At 42.9% G+C, this 17,125-nt stretch overlaps 1 protein-coding gene across 1 annotated transcript in view; it reads left to right on the top strand.

Moving 5' to 3' along the window:
- Nucleotides 1-17,125, top strand: part of LOC126275742 (G-protein coupled receptor Mth2-like) — a 178,491-nt gene that overhangs the window by 138,933 nt on the left and 22,433 nt on the right. The gene's annotated exons all lie outside the window — the stretch shown is intronic.

Genomic DNA, 17,125 nt, shown 5'->3' with positions numbered 1-17,125 from the left:
ATGTCCTTAGGTTAGTTAGGTTTAAGTAGTTCTAAGCTCTAGCGGACTGATGACCTCAGAAGTTAAGTCCCACAGTGCTCAGAGCCACTTGAACAATTTTTGATTGGTAATCAGCGACTCGTATTGTTAGCCAATAAACAAGTTGCAATGATACTTAGTGTATTTTTTGTGCAGACATACACTTTCTTAAATGGTACAATACCTGTTGACATTAAGAAATTGAAAGTAGGGAAAATTAGAATTTCAGTGGTGTTTGTGCATGATTCTAGTGCGAGTCGCTTACGAGATATCGTATTTTGAAAAGTTTCCACATCGATGCTTGTTTATGCCATTCAACCTGCGTAGTTACTAGGCACGATGCTCTTATGTTTGCTTACAGTGTGCTTGTGTGTTGCTTGAGTGCATCGCGACTTGCTAGTCAGCTAGTGTGTGACAGTGCAAGTTGTAGGTTGTGGCTGGGCGATGCGATTTTACCAATGCATAAAAGCTGACATTTTCGTGGTGTGTAGAGAACGAGGGAAGAAGGCAATTAGTCATTTTACGGTGTATGCGGCAAGATACCCCAATAGATGTCAACCATCTCAACAGTTACTTATCAACTTCTTCAACCACTTACGTGGAAGAGGTAGCGTAACACCTACACAACGTAACAGAAGGAAACAAGTGACAACAGAAGAGGAGGAAATTAATGTTCTTGCTGCTGCTGTTGTAGTTAATCCGCACGTGCTCACCAGCGCAATCGTACGAGGAAGTAGCACGGGCCAGGCACGTGTCCAAGGTATTCTCCATCGACACCCCCTTGGCTTCATCAGGTGGAGCTTCAGCGTCTTTGGATTGTAAACATGTTATGTGGGACAGTGAACCATCAGCTGGTAGGCTCGTTATTGATCGATGAGACACTGAACGCGCACAGCTATCGCAGCCTCCTAACAGACCATCTTCCACGTTTGCTAGAAGACGTTCCTCTGCAGATTAGGAGCAGCCTTTGGTACAACATGATAACTGTCCAGCCTATAACACATGAAGTATTACAGTGTCTTCACGAATTGCTTCCAAATCGTTGAATTGGACACAGAGGACCCATTCCCCGGACTTGAAGCTGCCGGCACGGTAACTCAGCGTATTCGGTCAGAGGGTTAGCTGTCCTCAGTAATAAAAAAAAACTGAGTTAATGGATCAAAGACTAACTGAAACGGGTGTCTTGCGACGCCCGCCCCGAGCAGATGAAACGAACAAAATTAGATTTAAAAAAAGTAGCCTGTAGACCTTTTTCTGTGGGGAAAGCTGAAAGACGCTGTCTACAAGGACGCATCCATGTTATGCAACGACGTATTATTATAGCCTTCCCGGACACCTCAGCTGAAATGCTAGCACTTGTGCAGCGGTCATTCCACATCCGGAAGCATGTATTGCCGCTGCCGGTGGTCATTTTGAAAAGACGTCGGGATGGTCCAATGTCTCGTTACTGGTCATAATCCACATAACTGGTATATACATTTGTGTTGTTCTTTAGTGTGTACTACCATAGGTATTGTACAAGTGTCAGTGTGGGAACTTCACAAAATAAGATATCTTGTTAACGACTACCACTAGAATTCTACAGCAAACACCACTGACATTCTAATTCACCATGCTTTTCGTCTGTTAATGTCAATAGCCATTGTTACTTTTAATAAATTGTATGTTTGCAAAAAATGGTTTCTAAGTATTATTACAATCTGTTCACTGGCTAAAAATATAAGCCCCTGACTACTAAACCATTCTGTGAAAACTGCACATCAATATACTTAGCGTGTTATAGATATTTGACACGTGAAAAGATCGCTGCTGGAATCATATAGTTTCATTTAATTTGGGTTCATTCGAAACAACCTGACAGTTCATCTGGAGGATATTGGGCTTGGACATATGTTAGTACAAGATGACACGAGTCAGAGATGAGGGCATGGGACGTGGGTGCTTTAGTATTTTGCAGTCCCGATATCGATTGGGGGAGAGAGACCTTAACGGCACCAGTCGGCGGCCTCGGATCACGTCCATGCGAAATGCCAACATCAGACGAACTGGGTTCAGCCTCTAGCAAGCAGTGTTGTGACGGGGCAGTCTGTACGTCACTTATAAGCGTTCGAGGTGTCAACACCTATCTGCTGTGACATTAAAGCTGAAAATTGAGGTGTCCTATGGTAGCGACACCTCAACTGGACTCTGCTATTAAGGGAACATTCGAAGAAATGGAATCCTAAGGAACCAACGCTGGTGTTAAATAATTGTATAGTTTCTGGCCTTCAGCAACTATACAAAAAGTGCGTAGGTGGTGGAGAGGGACTCCACAAAATTCAAGGCCTACGAGAGTTAGAGCGCTACCAGTGTTAACAGCGGAGATGTGAGGAACGAAAATCCAAATATCTATGTCCTTGACCTCAAACGGACGGTCACTGACTTGGAGTTCATGTGACCGACGATAGGTGAACTCATTGTTCCAAAAACATTAGGATTTTGTAGGATAAGTTCTCTGTTCTCAACTTTCCCACCACGAGAGGCATTCAGTAATTAATGCACCATACTTTATTTTTCTTGGCCGACTTCGGCTGAAAAAAAAGCAGAATTTGCTTTGTCACATTGTTTAATATGCCCACTTCAGCCCTTATAGTTTCATGGAGTTGTGATTGGTAGCAGCACTATACTTAGCCTTCAAAATGGCGTCTGTAATGAAGGTGTGTTCCAAGCAGAGAGCTCTCAGTTTCTTCTGACGGAAAATCACAGAATCGCAGATATTCATAGGCTCTTGTAGAATGTCTACGGAGACCCGGCGCTGAACAAAAGCACGTGGAGTCGTCGTGTGAGGAAGCTGTTATCGAAACTTCGCTGATCTGTTCTTCGTCATCCACTGTACAGCCTGAATCTCGCATCTTTCGACTTCTATCTGTTTGGCCCAAAGAAGCGTGCACTCCACGAGAAGCAGTACGTGGATGATGCGGATGTTCTTGATGCAGGAAGGTATTGACTCCGACGTCCACCAGTAGAGTGGTACCACTCGGACATATAGGCCCTTAAAATAATGTGGTGTAAGGCAGTCGCATTTAACGGACATTGTGTTGAAAAATCGGATCTTGTAATCAACAGTGGGGCATAATATAGTGTATTGGGATCTCGAGTAAAACCAACCTGCTTTCAGAAAAAAAAAATGTGTTCATTACTTACTGAACGCCCCTTGTAGATCAGGCATTCAGCCAACCTCGCTAGACAGATTTGCGAGACAATCGCGGAACCATCCGGGGTCGTCTCGCTTCGTATCTGGTCGCAATGGAGGGTTCCTTACCATTTTTGTGTAAATAATAATTGTCGCCTTTAAAACGTTGTGGAGGCTGAGTGTTTTCTTCTGCCCGAAGGCCTTTGCCCGGCGTTCCCGAGCACAGGAGACTGCTGAGCTATGAATTCGTACTAGTACGAGCTAGCAACTACGTGTTCATAGTGAACCTGACATATACAACCACGCTACTGGAAACTTTGAAGCGACCATCAGAGGTCCATCGGTGAAGCGTATACGTTGAACACAGCATGGTCGAGATGGACAGGGCTTGGTCCATTTGTTGCTGAATTCTCATTAGATGTGTCGGCCATGACACGTCCTGCTTTTTGAGCTTCTGATGAAAAGTGGAACATGGTGATGGCTCCTGCTGTCCGCCCCGATAGCTGAGGGGTCAGCGTGACGGATTGCCGTCCTACAGGACCGGGTTCGATTCCCGGCTGGTCGGAGATTTTCTCCGCTCAGGGCCTGGGTGTTGTGCTCTCTTCATCATCATTTCATCCCCATTCGGCGCGCAGGTCGCCTAATGTGGCGTCGAATGTAATGAGACCTGCACCAAGGCAGCCGGACCTGTCCCGCAAGGGGCCTCCCGGCCAGTGACGCCAAATGCTGATTTCCACTTCCATGGCTGCTGCTGCCTGGTCGGGATATGAAAGTACAAGCGACAGTTAAATGAAAACGAGAGAGATGGAAAAAGAAGTAAATAGTTTATTATTTCAAAATAAATCGCCATTAACTGTCAATACATTCCTCCCACTGTGAGACAAGGCGGTCACTGCCTTCCCGGAAAAATGTTTGCCGGAGCCATGATTGCTCCCAGGCGTGCACCTCTTTGTCCGAAGCAAATCGGCGGCCAAGACTGCCTTTCTTCAGGACTCCAAACATCTGTGCGGGCCCACTTCTTGCCTAGGTTGTTTAGAGTACGCTGCAGAAGGTTCGCTGGGAAGCTCGAGCCCGTACACAGCCTCCATACAGCACCGAATTCTCTCAGTGCGATTTCGGTATTTGTGGAGCCCTGAAGAGACATTCGTGACAGTCGATTTAATTCGGACCAAGAAATGCATCGTTCCGTAGGCAAACACAGACATTTCTTCAAGAAGGCACTGGTCGTCTTATCTCACAGTGGGATAAATGTTTTAACAGTTATGTCTATTACTTTTAAAACAGTAAACAGCTTAGAAACTTTTTTTCCATTTGTCTCGATTTCGTTTGACTTCCCCTTACAGCTAAGACTGTTTCGCACATTTTTGAAGTGTTCCGATGGTGTCAAAATACCCTTTCACATACTGAGCAGTATATGCAACAGTTACCATATGTGGCACGCACGTCATTGGTGTCCGGTACATTACATTGCATGTAAGGATCTAAACTCTGTGTTCAGTATAGCAGTGAAATGAGGTCTGATTTACACCTAATTCTCATAACTGTTACGGCCAGTGTAACTTCCATGCAAGTTTAGAAGAAGTACCTACGTGAAACTTCTGGCAGATTAAAACTGTGTGCCGGACCGAGACTCGGACTAGGTAGAGCATTTGCCCGCGAAAGGCAAAGGTCCCGAGTTCGAGTCTCGGTCCGGCACACAGTTTTAATCTGCCAGAAAGTTTCATATCAGCGCACACTCCGCTGTAGAGTGAAAATTTCATTCTAGAAGTACCTTCATGTAACAATTGAAACCTTTTTTTTGTAAATGGTGGCTTCGCAACAGCCATATGTGATAGTCGTGCGTGAACTGAGTCTGTAATGAATAAAAACGTTAAGAGTTAGAAGATGATTTATCTTTTGAACTCGTAATTATCAGAGCGGGGCAAGTGATAGTGACCGTGGGTTGGGGCGTGGGCGGGAGGGGCGGGGGCGTAAGCAATGCGAGGGATGACGTCACCTTTATTTTGCATTGTCAGAAAATTCTTTGTTTGCTTAAGATCTACAGGTGTGATACGTATTACAGTGAATGTGTATCAGACTCTGCGACAAGTTTAATCTTCACAAGGCAACGTTAAGCACGTGAAACGAAGAAACACAATTGCACAAACGTTATGTTTGGTACATCGTATAGTACAAAGTAATTAATCATGCAAAAAGGTACGAAAATAACTTCCAGACAAACACTTGACACAGTTTCAGAACAATGTAGATACCAAAACCCAAAATTTTAATGTTGAAGGTTTTCGTCAATATGCATAAACCCGTCAGCAATCCATAACTTAAAAGGTTTTCTGTATAGTAAATTACTGAAGATGCACAGTTGGTGAGAAAAATATTGCTGGAGATAAGCCTTTGTTAATCCTGGAATGCCACAAATATTTGTGTATAAAATTACGTGTTTCAGATTACAGTGGAACCTCGCTTAAGGAGCACCTCCCATAAAGGGCAGTTTGCATAACGGGCAAAACAAATTTTAACAAAATGACTCGCTTAGCGAGCGATGTTTTGCGTAACGAGTGACGACGCTTTAGTGTAACCTCACCAGCCGTTCGCACTGCATTGCTCGACAAACACGTTGCGGCCATGGTGCTTGAAATTCTCAAAAACGGCGCTCTCTTTATTTCTCGACAACTTCATTCTATTCCACTGCCCCCTCGAGATCACCTTGGTATACATGCTGAATAAATTGTACACTGATACATAGTAAGAAGGGATAGCGCAGCAAACCTTCACTGAAGTCTATGAAGGCCAATACAGCCTACCACAACTGATGGAAAACGCTTCACTGTTCTAATTACACATAACACATAGAAACTGTCGTTAGAAAAACCAGCACTCGTATTCAATGGGTTAAAAAGCACACACGTACTGGGAACTGAGAAAAATCATTGTAATAACACAAAGCCAGATAAATGAAGGCTATCCCGAACATGTGCTGTTTGTCTAAAAGCACGTTAGCCACAATCGATTGCCTCCATGGTCCCCCATTGTTCTGAGCGTGAAGACATTTCAGTGTATCTGTTAGAAATCGGGCACAGATGGATGGTTGTGCTATACTATACTGTCTGTCTAATGTGCTGTTATATCTCTTACATAAGAACAATACTCATTGAGGACTGTCTCCCTCCATCCAAAGGACATCTAGCACACAAAATAGTGGAACTGGGATGATCATGTGCAATCATCGCGGATCTTTGAGAGTGATAAGCGCAGCAAGATGCCTACGTTTGTTGTTATTACTGGAGAATCTAGAAAACCTTGTTATGATATACTGGTAATACAACATGCATCGAAGATATCATGCTCATTAGGAGGAGGAATTTAAATGTACAGAACCACTTGGCAAAGTTTTTCGTTATGTGCAGGGCTGTAGCACTGTCGAAAATAACGTACAAGTCGAAATCGAGACTTCGCGATTGGAAATATGCGTGCAGAATGTCTATATGTATGTGTGTATTGCGGTTCAAATGCATAACTTGCTAACTGTTCGTCTATAAATTATGCTGCTGGGGAGACACACTTTGAAGGTAGGGAGAAGGAAAACACTTATGGTCCAGGATGCTGAGTGCTGTCGACACTTTGTCAACTAACAAATGACTTATTACTGGGGTAAAAATACTCAAAATCTACAGTCTGTAGATGTCCTGACAGGGTTGTGGGAATATATCAGAGTTTTAAGGTACAAGCAGAAGTAGTGAAGCTCATCTGGCAATCAATAAGCAAATATACTTGTGGGTAAAATATTCGAGAAGCACCAGAAATAAGCTTTGTACACTAGTAAACCCCCTGTTGCAGATCCCTACACAACTGAGTGGAATTCAAATGAACATGTGAACTATTTACAGACTTTGAGTTTCCATCAAGTGCATCACTACAAGAGTCCGCGCCCGCATCTCGCTTCCCACGCCCGGGTTCCCGGGTTCGATTCCCGGCAGGGTCAGAAATCTTCTCTGCCTCGTGATGATTGGGTATTGTGTGATGTCCTTAGGTTAGTTAGGTTTAAGTAGTTTTAAGTTCTAGGGGACTGATGACCATAGATGTTAAGTCCCATAGTGCTCAGAGCCATTTTGAACCAAGAGTCCGCAGACAAGCACCCTGATGTATCATAGAAGTACGGAGAATTGTTTCCAGACTTCGAGTTTCCAAAGTATCCGTCACTTTCATCACTCGATGAACCTCATCTAGGTAAGAAGCGAGTTTTACTATATTTTTCATTATCGTGCTATCCAAAATGCATGCATGTAGATTATTGGGATGAGGGGAATTCTTAGGATTTTTTAGTAGGTTGGTGTAAGACATGCAAATATCCTCGTGTAAAATCAAACAACGCATGGGTACGTCAGCAATATGAGCATATGCATATGGAAAACTATCGAAAAAATATGAAAAAGACATAAAATCGGTAAAATCGAAGAAAACCTGGCGTAATTACTTAAGATTGATGGGAAATACGTAAAATTGAGGGGATTACGATTAAATATGTAAAATCGCTGAAATCTAAATTTATAAGCAGTTCGAGTGGGGGATACACACTGACGATACCTTCGTAATGAGGACAGCTCAGTCACTTTCTAGGACCACGGAATAGCGTAGAAGAAAGTAGTTTTATCAAATGGTTCAAATGGCTCTGAGCGCTATGGGACTTAACATCGGAGGTCATCAGTCCCCTTGAACTTAGAACTACTTAAACCTAACGAACCTAAGGACTTCACACATCCATACCCGTGGCTGGATTCGAACCTGAGACCGTAGCGGTCGCGCGGTTGTAGTTTTATCAGCATAAAGTTTCTGACCATAGTGATTGGGATAGAAAACTTGCAGGGTCGTTGCATGTCAGATAGTGGACTGTATGTTCTGCATTAGAGTATTAAGAGCGTTGCATTCCACACGACTAATACTTCGGAAACCACGTGGCTTTAACATTATAGCGTTCTTAAGTACACAACCACGTAGGTTCAAATGGTTCAAATGGCTCTGAGCACTATGGGACTTAACATCTTAGGTCATCAGTCCCCTAGAACTTAGAACTAGTTAAACCTAACTAACCTAAGGACATCACACACGTCCATGCCCGAGGCAGGATTCGAACCTGCGACCGTAGCAGTCCCGCGGCTCCGGACGGAGCGCCTAGAACCGCGAGACCACCGCGGCCGGCCACAACCACGTAGCCTTCTGAGTGTTTGTGTTTATGCTCTGCAATCATTTCTCTTTTGCTTGTACATTCTTAGTTCTGACTTCACACACTGGAATTGATAGCATAGTTGATTTAAGTAAAATTTTTCAAACTCTATCGGTCTTGAGCTCCATCATACACAAACCACATGTTTCTTCTTAACCATCTTTTATATCACCATAACACTTTCAGGTCTAGTATACACCGATAAGGGGTGCTAACCTCCTCGACATGATCGCATTTGGAGAGATTCCGTGAGTAAGATTTGTGTGGAACAGCCTTTGCTGAACAGCAGATACAGACTCAGCTCGTTCTGTTCCTTCATGAGACGTCGAATGTAGCAGGTATAGTAACCTCCGATTTCTGGTCAGTTGCAAATTAAATCAGCGACAATGTTGCAAAGATGGTTGTTCAAGGACAATGCGAGATTTTTGGATCTCCAACTTAATCCTATGAATGTGAGAGTACTCTGTGACCCGCATACACGTAGGGAAAGCTGACCAGTCGTAATCGTAAATTCCGCACTGTGTTCGTCGTGCTAGAAATATGTACATAACGTAACTGCATCGGTATAGGATGTTGTCTGATATACTTTAGTGTATATGAGCGAATGGACGTACTGCACAGTCCTCTAGCTGCATTCGCAGCTTAGTATATGGTACTCGCAAAGTAGTGGAGGGGTGGTTTAGCGATGATAGAGAAACTGGAAACCATTCTGCTGTGTCACTGGCTGTCGTTGAAATTACAGAGAAACTGGTAAAACTGCTAAAATTGATCGCGCTATCAACTGCAGTTCTTCTTGCAGTACATCGTCTCAAATCGTCAGTGTCTTTTGCATCCAGTCCATCCACTGGTACAACTGTTTATTACCACATAATGATTGACTGACAACACTTGTTTGAGATGGAGAGAGGCTTGGAGGAACACTGGACATATGCTACTTGTCATTGTGGAACATGGAATTAAATGTTGTGGTCGTCACATTCAGACAACTGTTTGGAGACGTTCCTCAATGTTGCAGAGTCTTCCTATTTCCATATGCTGCACTGCCAACCATTTTTTTATATTTTTTCCAATGAAATAAGAGTACCCAATTTTATTTCTACTACTCCTTGTGTGTTGTGAACAGCACCTTCCAGGGATAGTCAACACCAAAACAGTGATCATGTACCTGTGTAATGTAAGGATGTAGCGCACTTGCACTCTTCGAGACGAAACACCTGGATATCTCCTACCTGTCACTGTAACACGAGGATCATGTATTGCGAATGATGGCCTGCTGGATATGGTCTTCTTTCCTGCATGGGTGACAAAACTTTATACACACACACACACACACACACACACACACACACACATACACACATGAAAGTGAGCTGTGGAGCAATTATAGTTGATAACAGCCCACTGACGTATTTGTTTTTCGATACATCGGAAGAAAGATGTGGTAACATGTTATAGGGTGACATCAGGAGATTTTACGAAGGTTGCCCATGAAGTAATGCACCGCACTTTTTCTTCAACAATTCTTTATTGAACATCATGAGAATTACACACACGAAAGAATGGTGTTTTATCTACATACCTTATTTTTCCACGTAATCTCCCCATACAATTCTATGGCCTTCCTCCAGCACGAAAAAAGGGTGTGTATGCCCTGTCGGTACCAATCCTTCTCCTGGTGGCGGAGCCAGTGCTTCACTGTGTGAATCACCTCCTCATCGTCCTCCAAATGTCTTCCCGAATGTCATCCTTTAATGGCCCAAACAAGTGGAAGTCCGACGGGGCTAGGTCAGGGCTGTCAGGTTGCACATCCGTGGATGTCTCCTCAACCGCTGCAAATCTTGAAGATCCACCGAACCGCCTTCTGATGACCTCACCCTCCATGCCCAGCGACTGACTGTTCTTCTGTCGATAGCAAATGTTCCATAGACTTTGCATAAGCGTTTGTCAATATTCCCCACAGTTTCTTTCTCTGCAATGAGAAATTCAATAACGGCACGTTGCTTGTAACGTACATCACCCACAGACGCCATTTTCAAATTACGCTATCTGCCAGAAGTGACGGAAACTTGGCGCGATCACTCAGGAGATTTCAGATAATACATACGTAACGTTTCGCATTCGTAGCATTGTTTTCGGCGGAAAAAAATGCGGAGCATTACTTTCTAGGAAGCCCTTGTATTACAAGGAGAGGTATGGCAGGTTAAAGTTTTGATTTAGATAGTTCATAGGTTTTTTTACTTACTCTAGATGTTACCAGATAACGAGGAGGAGTGCTCTTGAATGTAATAAATGACTGTATAGATGCAGATCTGTATCGGTATTTCAAATGTCTGGAATGAATGTCATGCCCTTGTACATGACAATTTGTAATTTGAACATGAAGAAGGCTCTCAAACTACTACAGTTTAGCACATAAAACTAATAGAAATCGACTGGGTCTATTCTTGTGGAATCATGACTGTTTTTATTAGTATCGTAACGATTGTGTGTTTAAAAATACTAGTATGCGTCACCACAAGTCCCACGTTATTTCATACTTCATGACCTGTAATTATAAAGAAGACACCACATGAATTATAGATCATTGTGGAACTTAGAGTGGTAGTACTTTTCCTGACATGTGAGTAGATTGCATGAAATAGGCTGTTCTGTGGTTATAAAATTGTTTACTACACTATAATGCAAGAATGTGCTGCTATTTCGAATTTTTGTGTGCTGGGTTGGGACTACTTTTTCAACTACAGGGGACAGAAACTTTACACACAGCTCGGTAGATGCAAGTTATGGAGTAAGTATGTCAGATGTCAGCCTGCATACGGTATTTTCTGCTATATCGATAGAATCTTACAGGGTTGTCTACTAGGTGATGTTAGGAGGTTCTGGTACAAGACATGCTCTCATGATTTGTTTTTTACATTTTATAAACACCAGTGTTGTAAAATGATTGTGTTTTTTCCAACAAGTGAACAGGTAGCATGAATGACTGTATTCCGTAATACTGGTTAACATAGCTGTTTCGTTAGACTGTACGGTTTTTTTTCTTCGGATTTTAAAATCTCGTGTGCCAGCTGAGGAGAACCCATGATGCAATCCAGGGAGTAATTAATTGATCAATTTGATATCAAAATAGGGATGGTACCGCCATTACCGCACTAGCGATATGTTCAAGGCCTGTAATGTCTTGCAAAGAATTTAAGGCTTTGCTTCGTCACCACTCGTGATACGATTAGTAACTGAAAAAGGTGGGGTACGATTGTTTCACGAGACTAGGTTGATGTGGATGTAGGTTGATAAATTCCTACCGATGGTCACAAGCGTACCTGCAACTCTGCTACTCCTTCCTACAATTTCTCGGGTAAATTAGGGCTTAGGTAACATATGTGCTGTCTCCTTGACCGTTCAGCATCGGATCTTGCGTCCTACATGAGGGAATTAAATTGTGGCGTATTCAGTTTTTAGGGACAGGAGGAGGCTATAGACGGGTAACAGGGATGCTGTAGTCGAATCTAAAAATCGTATATTGACTTCAAACACATCAGAAAAGATGAGGCACCCTTCATATTGCTCGGAGCCATTTTTTTTATGACAATCTTCACGAAGAACCGAAACCAACCGACATAGACTAGATACTGCTTCAGAGTGGTATGGACAGTATCTCTCCGTTGCTTTACTTCTTTACTCGGCGAGTCCCCCACGCACAAGACAGTCCGCGCCGCCAGTCTTACCGGAGGAAGCAGCGGCGCTGACCTCTCGGGCAGTTTACTGCTGAGTCACGGGGGTAGGGTGGGGCTGTAGTTACCTGCTCTGGTTAGACCAGAGTGGCGCCAATCCAGAGACAATAAGAGAATAGTTATTATGCCGCGACGGCGGGACCGAGAACCGAGCTGGGTTCGTTTTAATAAATTGATTTCCAGTAATCTCAAAATTATCCGAACCTTTTCATCCTGTCGCCCGTTCGCTTGGCAACACCTCAGTCAGTTCTGAATAGCGTGGGAAACTACATACGTGCGGGAAATTAGCGTATCTCATTTACCAGTCCACTGATTATGCATGCAGCTGACTGCCGTCGTTTGGACTGTAATCAGTTCTGCAGTTCGAATCTGTGATAAGATTCTATTCTAAATAAACATTTCGCAGCTCCTCCTTTGTATGGACTTGAGCAAACGGTTGTTGGAACCTGTGTGTGCGTAGCTATAGCATTATTCGGTTCATAAGGCCATCTTGGGTTACTTCAAACGTGGAAGATCTCGCAGAAACAGCAGTGTGGTTCTCCAAGCAATTTATATCGACGGAGATCACACCGACCAGCATATTAACTCAAGAAAAGTGAAATATCAGCAACTTATAAGGCTTAATTCCGTTTGAGTTCGTGTATACCAGATATAAATTAATTCTTCTCCCTATTTACTCTTTCCTCATCCTCATCTTACTGAGGTGCGATAACCATCACGCCGAAATGACAATAAACTGTCCTTCCTTCATATAAAAGCTTGAGGGAGGACATTTGGGTTCGTTTTAAAAATTTAATTTCCAGTAATCTCAAAATTATCCAAACCTTGGTACAACGTCTGAATTTATACCACAATTGTTGTAAAATGTGCAAGTCATATTCGTTGCCACAAAGTCAACCTTGTGGTGAATGAAAACGAAAGCGCCAGGGCCCTTTATTGCTGCTCTGTCACGTTACCATCCCGACTTCGACTCGCCAGCAAACATTTGCATAAAATATCGCCATTGCGTTTATGCTAAGTCTCAAACAGTGCAACTGCAGACATCCATAACAACACGAAACTATGGTCTATTTTCAAATAAGTCGTGATTTTCTACATGTCATAAAAATAAACTGCAAAGGATACTACTGTTACAATTAAGTACTGTGTCTCAACGAAACACGAATTTCACATTCACGCACCACATTCGTGAAATCAACTCCCACTCCCACTGAAACTATTTCCTTCATTACCTTAAGATTTTGTTTCTTATCAGCGACATTCTTGTAGATGCAATACCTGGTCAGTGATTGAGGTATTGTGGAGAAAAGGATTCCCTAGACACTTTCTTCGAATAATTTCATGGACCCGGACACTCTACGTCACGACAGACAGACAAGGATATGAACCCGACTTTTCTGGTTTAGCAAACCAGCGATTCATTATCATCTCAATCTAGCTTTATTACAATGTTAAGAACGATTTGATGACGTAAATATTCGCACAATCAAAAAGGTGAAGCCGAGTACCTGTCACATGAATCTCTTCTATCATCAGCGATTTTTTGGTCCAACATTTGCTTAAGGCTGCGAAATAAATCAATCAAAAAGACGTAAGTAAATGTGTCCGGCGAATAATTGTTTTTTATCGCATTTTGCTAAATATTTGCTCAGTTCCGTTTCACAGGTCCGCGATGGCGGTGACGTGCAACATAAAGATATTAAACTGGATCAGAATGCTTGATGCCTATAATGATGAACATCACTGTCAAATTCTATCTTTGCTGTCAGCATACTCTGACTCAACTCACGATTACTATGTTTATTTTTTATGGTAAGAACGGCGTGGATTTCAGTTGATAGTCTCGCCTCGCAGCTTCCTGAAGCCTTCACATATCTACCAACTCACTGTGTATAGTGAGCAGATACTACTGGCTCCAGATACGTATAATTTGGAGTTTGCATTCAACAGATTACCATTTGCGTGTGAAGATTATCTTCCACATACATAGTTTTCAGGCACGTCACGAGCTCATACGGAGTGCTTCAAGAGGAAGTCATTACACGTTAAGTGGGCCATTCTGAAGACCAGACACCATGTTTATAAACCAAACGAATTTAAGGATCCTTGGAAACTAACATAATCACGTCAGCGACGTGTGCACTAACAAGTGCGCTGGCAACATTGTTCTCAGTGACACAGTAATATGGACGTAGGATGGACCCTGTGCTTCTGGCGGAGAGAACGGTTTGTTGTGCCTTCGCGTGACAATACAGAATTCAGAGGGCTTACAACGGACCTTTAATTTAAGCTTAACTGCTCTACATGTTATCTGAAGGCCATCTACAATGGACGACCCATTCCACGTTATGCATTACATTCACAAAAGTCTGTTCTCTAACGAAGCGCATCCATTGTAGTCTGACTGTAAAAGTTACAGCAGATTGAGTTAAAACAGGAAAGCGAGCAGGAACACGTCAATTCAGATTGCGCTGGCGGATCACGTTTTCAGATCTACGCAGGGGAAAAAAAGATATCGTCCACTGACGAACACAAAATGATACCAAACAAATTTAACAAATATATAGTAAATAATTTGCCATACGCTTCGTTCAAGTAGTTCAAATGGCTCTGAGTACTGTAGGACTTAACTTTTGAGGTCATCAGTCCCCTAGAATTTGGAACTACTTAAACCTAACTAACCTAAGGGCATCACACACATCCATGCCCGAGACAGGATTCGAACCTGCGACCGTAGCAGTCGCACGATTCCAGACTGTAGCGCCCAGAACCGCATGGCCACTCCGGCCGGCCATACGGTTCGTTGTAGCACTTGTGGAACCGCAGTATACATACATATAACAAACAGTACCCATTTCACAGTGCACATGGCTGTGATTAAATTTCAGAAGTAAAATGCTCCTATCGGGGCAAAAAAGTTCAAATGTGTGTGAATTCCTAAGAGACCAAACTGCTGAGATCATCGGTCCCTAAACTCGCATACTACTTAAACTAACGTGTACTAAGAACAACACACACGCCCATGCCCGAGGGAGAACTCGAATATCCGGAGGGAGGGACCGCGCAGTCCGTGACATGGCGCCTCAACCCGCGCGGCCACTCTGCGTGTCCTAATCGGAGCACACAAAAGGCTATTATGCTTTGTTTCAAATCATCAGTCCGAAAAGTAGGATACCAGCTGCCTAATTCTACCTTTCTCAACATCTATAGAGATATTCCCAAAAATTCCAGCATGCGAACATATCCGTACTCTTTGTAACACGCAACTCACTTGTCACTCCCACAAGTTCTCTGTTATTCGCTCACACCCCCTAGTTCTTCGCTGCAAGTCTCTCATACCCACTCACTGCCACTTGCCCACTCTCTCTCGTGCGTCCAGCCCACCTCATCGTCATTATCTCTTCGTGTGTCTCTCTCATTGCAGGTGAGAGAGACAGTCCCTCTCCTCCCTTCTGTACTACTACTACTACTACTACTACTACTACTGACTGACTTCTCTCACTGTCACTGTCTCCCTCTTGCTCTCCCTTACTGCTTCTATTTCATTCATTCATTCATTCATTTCCACTACTGGTGTGTATTCACCGTTACTCTCCCTCTCTTTCTTGTTTTCACTGTCGTACACTCCGTCTCTCATTGGCTCTCACCCACTTCCAATTTCTCCTTCTCTTTATTCCTGTCTCACTAGCACTGTTTCCTTCACTGTTTCTCTTGCACTGTTCTGCCACTGTCAATTATGTTTCACTATCAGTATGTCCCTGGTCCCTTTCGATCTTTCTCTACCACTGTCTACTATCTTCCACTGTTTATTACTTTTCCTTCTTTCCCACTGTTACATTCTCCGTTACCATAACAAATGGCGAATATGTTGGCATTTTAAGGGTGCTGAGAAGGTAGAGTGAGGCAACTGGTAGGCTACTGTCCAGTCAGTCTTCTAAACAGGAGCATGTTCGCCTTTTTTCTGCGTTCTTCCTCTAGTTCCCTGCTTTTCGCTACTACAGCAGGGCATGTTACTCTTATGAAAAGAACTTTATGGGTCAGTAAAATTTTGGTAGTTTCTTTACGTGAAACTGAAATAATGCAGATCGGATTTCACGTGCATATACATTTTGATGTCCTCAAGTACAAGATGCGGCTCCCAGCATCATTCTGCTGATAACGGAGATTCTTTACAGCATAATTATCCATGCTACATCAGTTTATAAGCTACGTTTTCGCCCCACACCGAATTTTACTTGAATATTTCACGTGTACACGTAGGGTAACTTTACACATCTGTATCTCGGAAACTGATAAAGATATCAAAGAAATTTTCGAATTTGTTCGAAATCGGGTTCTTAGGACTGTAGAATAAAAATTTCATCGATTTTCTGTACATAGTCGTCTTGGAGGCTCCGTTTTATTAGTAAAATTGGTAAAAAAATATTTTGGAGGTTTTCTAAGGAACCGACCATTAAGTAATGGTGCCGCCATAAACCCACTAAGCCCCACCGCAGACCACATCAAATGCAAAAGGAATGAAACGGTTTGCTCCATTTGCTAAGCAAGAGGAAGTGTGTAATATTCAACCTTTGACCCTGAGCTTCTTTTGGGCATACAAATGGTCTCTACCTATTCTATCGCCAATAGAGCACCATGTATGATCCCCGAAAGAATACCCTTTTGTATGCACCGCGTTTTGAACATATTATGTAGCGTACGCTGCCGCATGCCTACCGATACAAAACGTGGTCACATTCATGTCAGTAGTTTCATACGTATACTCACACTCCATGACGACTCGGATGTCCAAGAAGCAGTACATTGAATTAACGATGTGCAACAAAATATTAAAGCTAACATCAGATCATGTTAACTGATTCTTCCGTCGGTTCTTGGTAGAACAATATTATAGTAAACGAAAAGCGCTATACTGCTTATGTTCTACAGAATTAAGGAATTATGATTTGTTGAATTTCAATATTGTCAGTCACAATATATTAAGTC

This window comes from Schistocerca gregaria, chromosome 1 (assembly GCF_023897955.1).
Source record: "Schistocerca gregaria isolate iqSchGreg1 chromosome 1, iqSchGreg1.2, whole genome shotgun sequence".
NCBI lineage: Eukaryota > Metazoa > Arthropoda > Insecta > Orthoptera > Acrididae > Schistocerca > Schistocerca gregaria.
Note: the sequence above shows the minus strand (reverse complement) of the source record. Positions and strands in the feature narration are given on the sequence as shown.